This window comes from Culex quinquefasciatus, chromosome 2 (genome assembly GCF_015732765.1).
Source record: "Culex quinquefasciatus strain JHB chromosome 2, VPISU_Cqui_1.0_pri_paternal, whole genome shotgun sequence".
Taxonomy (NCBI): Eukaryota; Metazoa; Arthropoda; class Insecta; order Diptera; family Culicidae; genus Culex; species Culex quinquefasciatus.
This window is the reverse complement of record NC_051862.1, coordinates 51,291,192-51,304,247: the sequence shown is the minus strand read 5'-3', so window position 1 is coordinate 51,304,247 and position 13,056 is coordinate 51,291,192. Positions and strand designations below refer to the sequence as shown.

Below are 13,056 nucleotides of genomic sequence, written 5' to 3'. Positions count from 1 at the left end.
GATTAACTCATCAAAAGATCCATTTAATGAAGAGTAACGCGTCTTCTATTTACTATTTTTGAAATTTGCTCGCGTTATCTAAATTGTACAAACAGTAAAAATATACTGATAAGTCTTTCCCATAGCACTTCTGCTCGTTTGGCACGCTTTCGATTAAAACAACTTTCTAAATAATCAATGATCTATCTTTCAGCAGCCCGCTGCCTAAGATTTTAAAATTTTAACCGATAAAAAAAATGCTTATGGTCGCATCACCTACCACAGTGAATCCTGATCTCATACCCATTTTACTAACCTCACAAAACTCATGTGTTACTTTGTCGGAGATGCAGTCGATTGGGCGGTCTCTATCACTCAAGTATCGCACTAACATTCCCATCCACTTCCCCGTGTCCTAACACTGCACAGTGGTCCAATGGATTTTCTGAAAAATTGTGAAGTTTTGAAGCTTTGGTGTCTTCAGAAGAGTTGTTGCAAACGAAAAGTGGCAACTTTTGGTTTGGTTGAAAATTAAGGTGGTTCACGTTTAGGGTGATTTAGAAAATCTAACTTGTCAGGAATATTTTCGAGATTTTTTTCGTCTCCTAGAAAGTTGTTGGGCTTTTTGGAACGTGGCAATTCAGGGTTAAGTTTTAGAAAAAAGTGATATTCGGGGCACTTGAGGAGCTCTGAAAAACGAATATTTTTTTTTATTTTTTGACATGTCAATTTGGACTCAAGGATAAAAAGTTACAGCAATTTTAAGGTAAAAAAAGATGCACATTTAAAACCTAAATATCTCGAAAAGGCGCAAGCCAAATTTTAAGCGCCAGGTTGCATTTGAAAGAGGAGATCTAGCACTACAAACGCTGAAAAAACCTCAGGGGTGTTTTTCTTTAAACTTGAGATATCTTCATTTGAAAAAGTCAAATTTTCAAGCTGGGACGACCCTAACGAAATTCGAAAATTGTTCAAATATATGATTTTGCAAGTAATTTTGCTCGCTGAATCTGAATCTGCCCTCGAAATTGAGCCAAAGTGTCGTAAATCGATTTTTTGTCATATTTTGTGTTTTGATGTAAAAATATCAAAGTGCCCCGAATATTACTTTTCTCTAAAACTAAACCCTGAATTGCCACGTTCAAAAAAACTGATTTTTTAAGGTTTGCTCAGATGCTTTCTATAAATTTGGTCGATTTGGTCGAGATAACGAGATACAATTATGGTGTCTTGGACAAAGTTGCATGAATTGGCACGCCCAACAACTTTCTAGAAGACGAAAAAAATCTCGAAAATATTCCTGACAAGTTAGATTTTTTAAATCGCCCTAAACGTGAACCACCCTAATTTTCAACCACTTTTCATTTGCAACAACTCTTCTGAAGACACCAAAACTTCAAAATGTCTCAATTTTTCGGAAAATCAATTTTCCACTTCATTTTGCGATCTGGACCACTGCGCACTGGTCGTGGCCGGCGTCGATATTGATCAGCATGGTAGAAACCTTTGAAAATTGATTGGTTCCTACTTTTCATCTGTGGTCCACGGAGCAATTTTCGGAAGTCCTGGTCAATAACGAAGTAGCATCTACGGGTAGACACCAATGCTATGCTTATTCCAGACATGCATTCCCAACGCCAAGAGAGGCAATTTTGCATCATTGGGTTTTCCATGCAATTTGGCTGGTCATACAAAATGGGATGTAAGTGTATGAGATTCTGTATCTTGAGAAGGGATTTTCTGATCGATTTGGTGTCTTCGGCAATCAGCAAGGGCTATATAAACAGGCACTGCTGATACCAGAGATTTTGTTTATGTTACTTTATTTTTTCAATTCAATTTATTTTATTAGTAAATAATCAATTTACAATTCCGTATTTCTTATAACCTAATAGAGTTTTGGAGTTCCTTTCAACTATGTACTATAATTCATTTTTATGTAATTGGATATTCTAACAATGGATTTGGCAAGAGAAGGAAAAATTAAAAAAAAAGCATTATAGATTTGCTAAGGAAAAGGATAGCAATAGAAAAGCAGGGTTGTTACGGAAAAGTCGAGAAAAAATCCGCGCCAGATCCGCGCCGACCCCAAAACCCAATCTGCGCGAAATCCGCGCCATATAAAAAAAATCGCGACAAACATAGAAGAAGTAACATAATGAATAAAATTTTAAACGAAAAAAGAATAATACAGAAGGCATTTGGATCAGTACCGTTGATCAGTTGTGGATTCATATCGCACCTGTACCAAATGGAACCTTTTTTGCCATTTCTGAAACAATATTAGCATTTTTTACAACACTTTAAATATCGTTGCTTTAAAATCAAATTCAGAAAAAAAATTAAATTCGAAAATGTTAAAAAAATTACAGCCATAAAATAAATCACCAAATTATAGAATCTAGGTATTTAGTGCTTGATAATTCTCGCCAAAACTTTACTCTGGAAAATCGAAACCCGAAATTTCTATTATTTTCTTCTCTAAATTTCTCTAAATTAAAAAATGACTCCGAAAATGATCCGAACTAAGAAAATGGCAAAAAAATAATTTAATAATTTAATAATTTAATAATTCAAAAATTTAATAATTTAATAATTTAACAACATTTTTGTAAATTTTCAATTTAATAATTCGTACTTTTTTACGTTTTTTAAGTCTGTAAGTTTTGACATATTCAAATTATGAATTCTATTTTTTATTATTTGAATATGTAAATTCTGAAATTTCAAATGGAGCATTTCCATTCGAGCAGTTTTTGCTTTTTTCTACAATGTATTTTTTATAGAGCGAACTGTCAAAAACTGCTCGACTGTGGGTGCACCATTGGGAGTAGAATCAATTCTACCTGAATCAGAGTGGCAACAGAATTTTTATTTTTTTTAATAAACCAAAAATTTAAAAATTTAAATTTTTATATTGAAAAACATAAAAAATCTAAAAAGTTTCATAGCTTCAAATTTTTAAAATTCTGTATTTTTTCGAATTTTGTTCTTTTGATTTTAATAAAATTTGATATTTATTTGAATTGTAAGGCAGATGTTTTAAAAATAATGAGTTGTAATGTTATGTTGAATTTATATAACAAATCTCAATACATTAAAAAAATCGCTTCTTGAAGATTATTTCAAAGTTTCATATTAAGAAAAAAAAAACAATCAATAATTTTTAGAACAAAATTTTCTTCATAAACAACTTCTTAGCAACTGATGTTTTCGCACTCAACAAAAAAGAATTAATTAATTTAATTCCTAATAATATTTTCCATTGTAATTTGAAAGAAATTCTATCGTTCTCAATTATTTTGTTTATCAAATTGATATCCGCGCGAAATCCGCGCCTGAGCAAAATTAGCCAGCAAATCCGCGCCAGATCCGCGCCGACTGTAACAACCCTGGAAAAGTTTAAAACTAAATCACATTATGTTTTGTCTATTGACGTAGAACAACTTGGCTGCACAAGACAGCTTATCCGTTGTAGATGTACTTCATCATCAGCTCACTGAGAGCTTGGAATTGTTCTGCCTTGTTTCGGCAGGCAAAAAAGCGCGTGAGCAACTCTCCAGCTAGGGCGAAAAATTCAGGAAGCGTGAAGAGATCATCACCGGTAACATCAGCTTGTTCCGGGGGAGAACCGCCCCCCAGAAGCGGCCACTCGAGCGTACGAACCTCCCCTACCGGGAGGGAACGTCGGGTTGGTCGATGGAACCGCTCCAGCTGCTGCAGCGGCCGAGCTCGAAGTCTTCGGAGGTTGGCACAGCCACGGAAGTTCACCGTGTCGCTTCCACCACAATTGGCGCACTTGACACGCGCTTTGTGCTGCAGGGCGTTTTCCCCCAGCTGGTCCTTCCGCGGAAGGTTGCACCTTTCGGTGAAGTAGGACTCACCGCACTTTACGTCGGAATATATTATAGTTTTTGAAAGATTCCACTTGACATGGCAGTGTTGGCAAAAAGTGAGTTTTTTACCGAGTATTTCGAAATGTCTCTCATGAACGCTCTGTAACTTTTGTTAGAAGCAATTTAGCACCATACTGTTTTCGAAAAAGATGTTAAGGACATCCAGGGCTATACTTATGCGTTTTCAGTTTTATAAAATAATAAAACATGAATTTTGCAAATTCAAAAATTTGAAAATGCAACTTTTCCCATATTAATTTTCATAAAAATTTCATTCGCTTTGCGCCACTAAAAAATGTGTTTCCGAAGAAATCATTTTTTTTTATTCCACCCTATTGTATCAGTTACATTTCCTTAGAGTAGAACCTATAAAGCAATTTGAAATGCTCAAAGGCTGTTTAACAAACAAAACAATTCCCTCTGCCTTCAAAGCTTTCAGCGAGCCTGTTTATCGCTACAAAACGCTAATCACATCGATTTAGTGCTCCCGTAAAAGTGCAAACCTTGCAGGTTTATGCTTCCAGTCGAGCCGGTTTGCTCGTTGGTTGCCAACAGAACGCCTAGCCCCGGCACTTCTCGGAAAACCCTCCAACAATAACAACGCAAAATCAAAACCAAAATAATGTATGCAGCTCGATATTTATACTCCCAATAAAACACAAGGGAGGAAGCAATTAGATTACTCACCGATTTGTTTCGTCCTTCTTTGCTGCCTCTTTCTTCAGGATTTTCTCCTGAGCAACTAATCCAAATTGGCTCGAATCCTGCTTTTTTTTCGGTCACATTCCCTGCGTCAATCTATTACCCTCCCTTTCCCCCGACGGGGAGACGACACCTTTTCCTCAAACTCCCACCTCTTCCGACACTTCACTGTAACTGTTGTTTACCAATAATAATCACTTTTCACTGAGCTGTAAAAGGAGAGAAAATAATTGTTGTAACATTTGCTGGCGATGACGAAATTCTGGCCACTGGCGGAACCTTCCCCCCGAATGGCGTAACGCTAGCGTTCCCTTCAAGAATCTTTTTCTCAGCGCGCACACACACAACAACAAAAACACACCAGCAGCAGCTTGCTTGGATCGCCCGATTTTGACAGATTCTTCCGTGTGACCACGCCAAAAAAACGCCCCACTCACGGGTTCCTTCGATTTTCAGCCAAAGAAAAAAAAACTCCGCTCTTTTTCCTCCCAGCCCGGAATGACCGCAGCACGAGAAGACACAGCAGTACGTAACTGCTCGACCCGTCCCGCGACCTCCAACCCTCCCCCTCTTCCGGTTGTCCTTACCCACCGCCTCTTCCGCCCGGGGACCAGCAGGCCAGGGCGAAAAACCGCACCGTCAAGCTGCTCGTCAGAACAGCAAAAAAAATCCTCCCCAAACTTGGCACCTTCTTTTCACCCCCAAAACTCGCCCGCCCGCGGCCAACTCCAGTCGCTTCCGGTGGCCCGAATCCTGGCGCGCCCGGCGATGCCACCCGTGGTCACGGTCCGCGGCGGTACACGGCCAAAAAGTGGATTTTTTCGCGACGGGAGAAAAATTTTCTTCGCGTTGTTGAAAATCTCGCGCACGCACACACGTTTTCTGCGGCGATGCCGCGGCGAGGTCCGTTCGTCGTGCACTGACGTTTTGCGGGAGCGGGGCCCGTGCAGCAGAAGAGCCATGGCGTTTGACGCACGGTTACTGAAAATCGCACTTTTGGGAGTTCAGAAATCGCACTTTTGACAGTTCGCTTAAACGAACTCAAAAAAGTGTGATTTCGCGAACTCGAAAAATGGTAAAAATCGCCAAAAAACGAGTTCAGTTAAGCGAACTCCCAAAAGTGCGATTTTGGACTTAGCGAAATTTTTGAATTTCGGTTGAAACGTTTCGTCCTAAATATTTATTTATTGTTAGTTTGTTTTTGTGCTCCGGAGCTTCGGGTTGATTTTCAGGTAAGTAAAACGGATGGATTTTTCGTGGCCTTCCAGTGTTGGCGAAAAAGTTCGGTCCATCGGTGGACGGATTACGGCACAAGGTTTTGTGAGAGGAATCTGTCCGCCGGTGGACGGATTACCCGTCGATGTTGGCGAAAAAGTTTCGTTCACCAGCGGACGGATTACTGGACAAGGTTTTTCAAGAGGAATCCGTCCACCGGTGGACGGATTGTCTGCAAATGTTGGGGAAATGGTTTTACAAGAGGAATCCGTCCGCCGGTGGACGGATTACTTGTCGATGTTGGCGAAAAAGTTCCGTCCACCGGCGGACGGATTACTGGACATGGTTTTGCAAGAGGAATCTGTCCGCCGGTAGACGGATTGCCTGCAAATGTTGGGGGAAAGGTTTTGCAAGAGGAATCTGTCCGCCGGTAGACGGATTGCCTGCAAATGTTGGGGGAAGGTTTTGCAAGAGGAATCCGTCCGCCGGTGGACGGATAACGTGTCGATGTTGGCGAAAAAGTTCCGTCCTCCGGCGGACGGATTACTGGACAAGGTTTTGCAAGAGGAATCTGTCCGCCGGTAGACGGATTGCCTGCAAATGTTGGGGGAAAGGTTTTGCAAGAGGAATCCGTCCGCCGGTGGACGGATTGCCTGCACAAGGTTTTGCAAGAGGAATCCGTCCACCGGTGGACCGATTGTCACCCAATGTTGGTGAAAAAGTTCGGTCCACCGGTGGACGGAATACGGCACAAGGATGCAAGAGGAATCCGTCCGCCAGTAGACAAATTGCCTTCCAATGTTGACGAAAAGGTTCGGTCCACCTGTGGACGGATTACTGGACAAGGACGCAAGAGGAATCCGTCCGCCGGTAGACGGATTGCCTTCCAACCAATGTTGGTGGAAAAGTTCGGTCCACCGGTGGACGGAATACGGCACAAGAATGCAAGAGGAATCCGTCCGCCGGTGGACGGATTGCCTGCACAAGGTTTTGCAAGAGGAATCCGTGCGCCAGTGGACGGATTGCCTGCACAAGGTTTTGCAAGAGGAATCCGTCCGCCAGTGGACGGATTGCCATCCAATGTTGGTGAAAAAGTTCGGTACACCGGTGGACGGATTGCGGCACAAGGATGCAAGCGGAATCCGTCCGTTCGGAGAATTCTTTCCACCGGTGGACAGGTTTCGGCAAAAATGGGAAGAGCTATCGGTTAGGCGTTGGATGGATTTTTATGGGTTAAACCTAGGGTTACACTAAGTTTGACTTTTTTTTTATTTTTTAGGAAATTTCAGAAAAATACGAATACCTTGCAAGACCTTACTTCCCGAAGATCTTTTCGATTCCAGCATGGATGTGCCTTGGGCCGGACTGGCCGAACGACAACATCGCCGCATCACAGGTGTGCGACGGGGTTCGCTGAACCGCCCGTCCTTTCGTATTATTTTTATCACCATTTGCGATGGATCCCTCGTCCCTATCAAGTACGCGTTCCGAACTCCCTACCAAGTACGCATTCTGGAATCGACCACCCTCAAACTGGTAAAACTTTTTCTTGATTAAGTTTATCTGCAACTACACGCAGAAAAATGTTTTGTAGAATCAGCCTGTACGAGTTTTGATTCAACAAAATATTTTGTTGAATATAATCAACAAAATTATTGCACTGAATCAACTCTCGCATTTTGTTGTTTCAAATCGGGATGTTTTGTAGTTTCAAAGCTATTTTTTTGTTGGATCTACCCTCATTTTTGTTGATCAATATTTGACAGAAAGTGTGTTCAAATCAGATTTTTGTTGAATCAAAGTAACGTTTTTGTTGAAACAAGGCAGACATTTTTTTCAAAATAAGACCTGAAATTTATTTGATTCACAAAAACATTGAATTGAAATTAAAATGCTCATTATCGTTGGAACATTGCAATTTATTTTATTTATTTAAAAAAAAAAAAGAAAAAAATCACTCTGCACCTTCAAACGTTAAAGCACGACCTCGAGCACGATCGGTTCGTGTGCAGTTTGGCTGAACCGCATCTGATGCCAATGCTGTCGTCACCTCGGAAGGAATCAACGACAAACTGTATCCGCGGGTTGAATGGGTCGTGTGGCTAATGGCGTCCAACATATTGAGGTTGTTTTCCACAGAGGTCTAAAAGAGTAAAAATGGGCGTTTAGAAACGAGGTCATTTTAGATAGAATGCCGAAGTTCTTACCAAACAAGTTACGCTGAGAGTTTGGACAAATCCGGGACAATTATCCGCCGCGGGAGTAACAGGCGGTGTAATTTCTGGCTCCTGCTGCATCCGTTTCTCACCACGAATTCCACGGATAAATTTATTGAATATTACGAAATTCCGCTGACGCTTAGCGAACAGCCCTTGGATGGGTAGATTGCGTGAACGGAACAGACGCAAAACCCGGAAAAACAGACATTTAAGACTGAACCGCACCGTTGACGAATTAACAAAAAAAAAAAAAATGTTTGACAGATGGTGGGCACGTGTAAAGCCAAATTGATTCAATGCCGTTTTTTGGTAGAATCAACGCAATAATTTTGTTGTTATTTCATAAGTGTTTGACAAAATACATCGAGTCAATTCAACGCAAAATTTTGGGTTGTTTCAATTGGTTTTGAGCGTTATTTCAACAAAAAATCGTAAAATTAAAACAACAAAAAATATTGTTGATTCAAACAGGCCTGATTTTTTTGCGTGTAACCTTCTTTTTTTTTTTTTTTTTTTTGCAGGCCAAGGGTGCATGATACTGATGATACTCGTCGGTTGACAACACCCAGGCGAGGAACATCCCGGAAGGAGCCCAACTACATCCGTAGTGCTGTTTGGACAAAACAGCATGGCTCTGGTTCCTTGCAAGTGTCCTATTTTCTTACCTCCACGTTGGCTTGGTTTAGTCATCATGATGACAAGGTGTAACCTAGCTGGTGGCCTGTGGAAACGACTCGTAAACCTTTGACCAGCGAGGGTCAGAGTAGAGACGGCTAGAAGAAAGGGGCGCGTCAATGTGGGAAAGGGAAGTAATTTGTGATTGTAGACGGTATTGTTTTGATTCGCAGTATGTTGAGTCAACTGCTGTGGATGTACCTGAAACATCGCACAACGGGGTTTCTCTTCTCTTCATTCTCAGCTACCACCTATCTTCTGTTTATTTTGTTTCACTGATTTTCTAACGTGGCTTCTGTTTAAAATCCTCCATTTGATTTCGATTTTATTCATTTGATTCTCTTATTCTCAACGTTTTTCCACTCTATTTTACCAATTGATGCTGCTGTAACAAACTGTCTGCTTTCCCTTAATTTGGCAGTGATGTCAATTTTGTTTATCATGTGCCTTTTCTTTATTTATCTATTTGAATAATTTCTCATTTTCCCTGTAAATTGTCCTCAATACAATCTAAGCTTGTTTGTTACCTCTATTTATTAACTATTGTTAATTTCTTTATCTACTTCATAAATTACTATCTTTCTTTTACTATTGATTCTTTACATTGTTTCCTTCATTGTTTCCTTCCATTGTTTTGAAACTTCTCCTGTTTCTTAAGCAAGTGAGGTTCGAGCCCTTACTCAATTTATGCAATGATTAAAGGATTAACACAAATATTACTATTGTACTTTTGAAAAACTTTTCTAAAATGCTTTGGACCAAAATATTGTAACAAAACACCGCGACAGAAGCAATAGCAACAGATAAACACGACTCAACAATAGGGAAGATTTCAGGAGAAAACAATACACAGTAAAATAACAACTAGTTTTTGAATTCAAACTAAAAAAAACAGTTTTTGCTTTAATGAAAGTTGATAGGCACACTATAAACGGTTAGGCGCTTATACTTACATCAAACCCTACTTAATGTACCACCCCGGCCGAGTTAAAATGCGTAACCGGAAAAGAAGGTGTGCATGCCTGGCACGAACACTCAAAGCGTGTTCTAGCGTGCTGCTCGTACTGACTCAGAGCAAGGGTGAGATGTAGGTGTAAGGGCAGTGCGTGTTCGTCGGGAACCTAGTGCATAAGATCGGTCAAGGCCCGTTCTTACACTGAAAATTGCGAAATTGCGAAAAAAATTGCGAACTAACCTTCTTTTTTTTAGGCCAAATCGACTCCATCTGTACTGAGGTGCAGATCTTTCGGGCCGTGTACGACAGGTGCAAGTGCAACGCTGACGGAAGGAACGTCGACAACGTCGTATCCAAAGTTCGCTTTTCGTTGAAGACAGTAGAACAGCTGCTGAGCGTAGTTCGTCTGTCGGGAATCCTCGATTGGGATCATCTGCTGGACGCGATCACGGAATAGACGGCCTCGACGCAATTGCCTTACCGTGGAGCGCTGTGGCCAGAGGAGAACGTCGCGTGCAACAAGTTCAACTCGAAGATCATCCAGGGTGAGCTCAAATCTGAAGCTGATGGGAAGTCAGACGAGTGCGCCGTTTGAGGACGTTCAGGGTCTCGCGTTGTATCATCGGGAATCTCCGCAAGAATGAACCCATCATCAAACTGACCGACACCCAATCGCGGATCCGTTGGCGCGCGCCGTCCAGTGGCACCCGGAAGTGGCTACTCAGTTGTGGGTAGCCAGCGAGGAAGATCAAGCCCCCTCCGTTCAACTGTGGGATCTTCGCTACGCGACTGCCCCCACCAAAACCTTCCACATCTACCAGCGGGGTGTCCTCGGTCTGACCTAGTGCCCGAAGGATTTCGACCTGGTCGCTTCCTGCGGCAAAGACAACAAAATCTACTGCTGGAACCAAAACTCCGAAGAGCAAAACGGGAAAATCCTCTCCGAACTTGCGACCAAAAACCAGTGGAACTTTGACGTGGCCTGGTGTCCGCGCAACCCGATGCTCATCGCCGGTCCCAGCTTCGACGGCAACGTAACCGTTTATTCGACCAACGGCGGAGCTCACGCCCAGGTGCAGATGGTGAACAAAATAGCTGATTCGTTCCCCGGAGTGGACAGCATCGAGCACGAGCCGGTTCATCCGTTCGCAGGACAGCCGCAGCCTACCTGCAACGATCTGAAGCGACCGTCCAATTAGTTGAAGCAACCGGTGGGAGGTTGCTTTGGGGTGAGTCGCCATCATAAACTTTCACAAAACAAAACCTAACATTTTCAACCCCTCACAGTTCGGCGGCAAGCTGGACACGTCCAACGGAACGAGCCGCACCGTCATCGTGAACCAGGTCGTAACAGATCGCGAGCTGATCCAACGCTCGAACCGTCTCGAGCAAGTGCTGGCCGAGGGCACTCGCTCCGACGCCTGCGTGAGAAGGAACTTGAAGGATTGCTGGGAGACTGCTCGGCTTGACTGCGCGAACTACTCCGATGCCGGGGACATTTGAAGCGACCTAAATTTTCTCGAAGCACCATTTAAAGAAAAAAAAACTTATTGTGTTTTCATTGCTGTACTATTTTACATATTAATAAATAATTATGCCGTTGTGGTTTTATTTTAGTTTATAACTAAAATTATTTCAATTGCCATCCCTCAAGAAAAACCAGAAAGCGCCTGAAAATAGGCAACATCCGAACAGATTTGATCCAGTGAAATATTTCCCCACGCTCGAACTCGCCAAATCATGAAAATCATGATTTTGCCAGTTCGACCCACTTTACCAAAAAAAGTGTTATTCGAGTTGAACTCGAAAAATCATGAAAATTACCATTTTTTTGGTTTTATTTGGTAAGCGTGCGCGACACGGACAAAAATGGCGGCATGATGCAGTGCGAAAGAGAGAGAGAGCGAAGGAAAGGAACGTGACGCGCGCACCTTTGAGCGAAGTTGGGCGGAGAGAGATAGAGCGATGGAAGATTTGGAGATGAGAGGAGCAGGGGTTGTTTGACAAAAAGAGAAGTTGGCCTGAGGAGTTACGCTTTTGCTGCCTGGGAAATGAGTTTTAATTTACTTTACACGGAAAAATAAAATATTAAAATGCATAATCCCAGCAATCATTTTTACCGATTTTTAAAGTAAAAAATTTAAAAATGATAGGGGGTCAAAATTTGCGCTGCTGATTTTGCCATTGATTTTTTTTTTGTTCCAAAAGTTAAAAATGGTTCCTGATCGAGTTCCTGATCTTATCAGTGAAGAGTTTAAAGAACAGTTCTGGATAGTTCTGAATGCATGCAAAGATCCTGGGCGGATGATTTACCTTTATTGGAGGAAACACGGAATCCATCAACCCAGCTGCAACAGGAGAAGACAATCGTCGTTGGTTACGGTTCAAGTCACAGACGATAAAGTCTTTACAATTAAAGCCGGAAGTTCGTGTTTCAAATTAAAAACTTAAAAACTGAAATGGACCAGAACCTGATTCAAATTTGGTGAACCCGATCTGATTTCGTACTTATTTATTAGTGCATCTCCAGCGCGGGTAGCAAACATCGAAGCAAATCAAATTTGCACCCGACGTCAACCCCACCATGGTACCTGTTGCGGTAGCAAATTTGCTCTCAGTTTTTCGGGATTTCACTTTGCTACCCGGTATTCTGCTGCACTGAAAAAAACCAACATAGCAAATTCATGTGTTTTTTCACGTGAGCGTCTTCAAAAAACAACACGATAAAATCACATGCTTTTCCTATGACTCACATATGATTTGCATGTTGAATGGATGAGATAATCATTTGAAATCAGCTGATCGCTCGCGAAAAACATTTCATTATTGTATCGCATGGTGTTCACTTTGGATTCAAATGAATTTCCCTTCGATTTGTCCCATTTGACTTTTCCCATGATTTTTAAGTGAAAAACACGTTAGATTGAAATGTGTTGGCTTTGAATGTCGAGCGTTGAACTTTTGCCTATAAATCAAGATGGTGAAGAGGGCAGACGAGAATTAGCTGCTCCTGCAATTGTTGAAGTTTAAGGCGCAGGATCATGCAAAGAAGACTTGTCGTTTTATAGGTCTAACTAATGACCGTGATTTATTTCTTATTCAATGATTTATATTTGTTATATTTACAGCTGAACATTAAGAAATCTACATCAAGAAGATGATTACTGAGCAGAGAATTTAAAAAAAAACGGAACAAAGGTTCTATCACCAAGAGGATATTCCCTCAAGCCGGAGATCTTTACAATCGTCGTTTAATCCGTCGGGTTGGTGGCCGGGATGTGTCTTAAAAGTACTTTTGATTCAAGAACGCAGATTTTAGACCATGACCGCAATTACAGTGATTTTTATTGGGAAGAATAGTTCGTGAAGAATCATTGCCTTAAAGAATGTTAAAAAAATAATAAATCTGTTAAAA

The 13,056-nt window shown here is 41.5% G+C and overlaps 1 protein-coding gene and 1 long non-coding RNA gene across 5 annotated transcripts in view; one reads left to right on the top strand and one right to left on the bottom strand.

Annotated features, from left to right (window-relative positions):
* The window catches only part of LOC6049876, a 42,799-nt gene extending 37,282 nt beyond the window's left edge, over positions 1-5,517 (bottom strand). The window contains exons 1-2 of one of the 4 annotated variants that reach the window (XM_038256333.1): positions 5,165-5,517; positions 4,563-4,786 (exon numbers count right to left, since the gene is read on the bottom strand). The gene's annotated coding sequence lies outside the window, so the exon portion shown is untranslated. Of the gene's footprint in view, positions 1-4,562; positions 4,787-4,938; positions 5,109-5,164 lie in introns of those variants that run through there. The other 3 variants (XM_038256334.1, XM_038256332.1, XM_038256335.1) reach the window with 3 other exon arrangements.
* Positions 5,518-12,549: 7,032 nt separating this feature from the next.
* Positions 12,550-12,819, top strand: LOC119767769. Its single transcript, XR_005277694.1, has 2 exons — positions 12,550-12,709; positions 12,770-12,819. It is a non-coding gene; the product is annotated as an uncharacterized LOC119767769 (long non-coding RNA).
* The last annotated feature ends 237 nt before the right edge of the window (positions 12,820-13,056 follow it).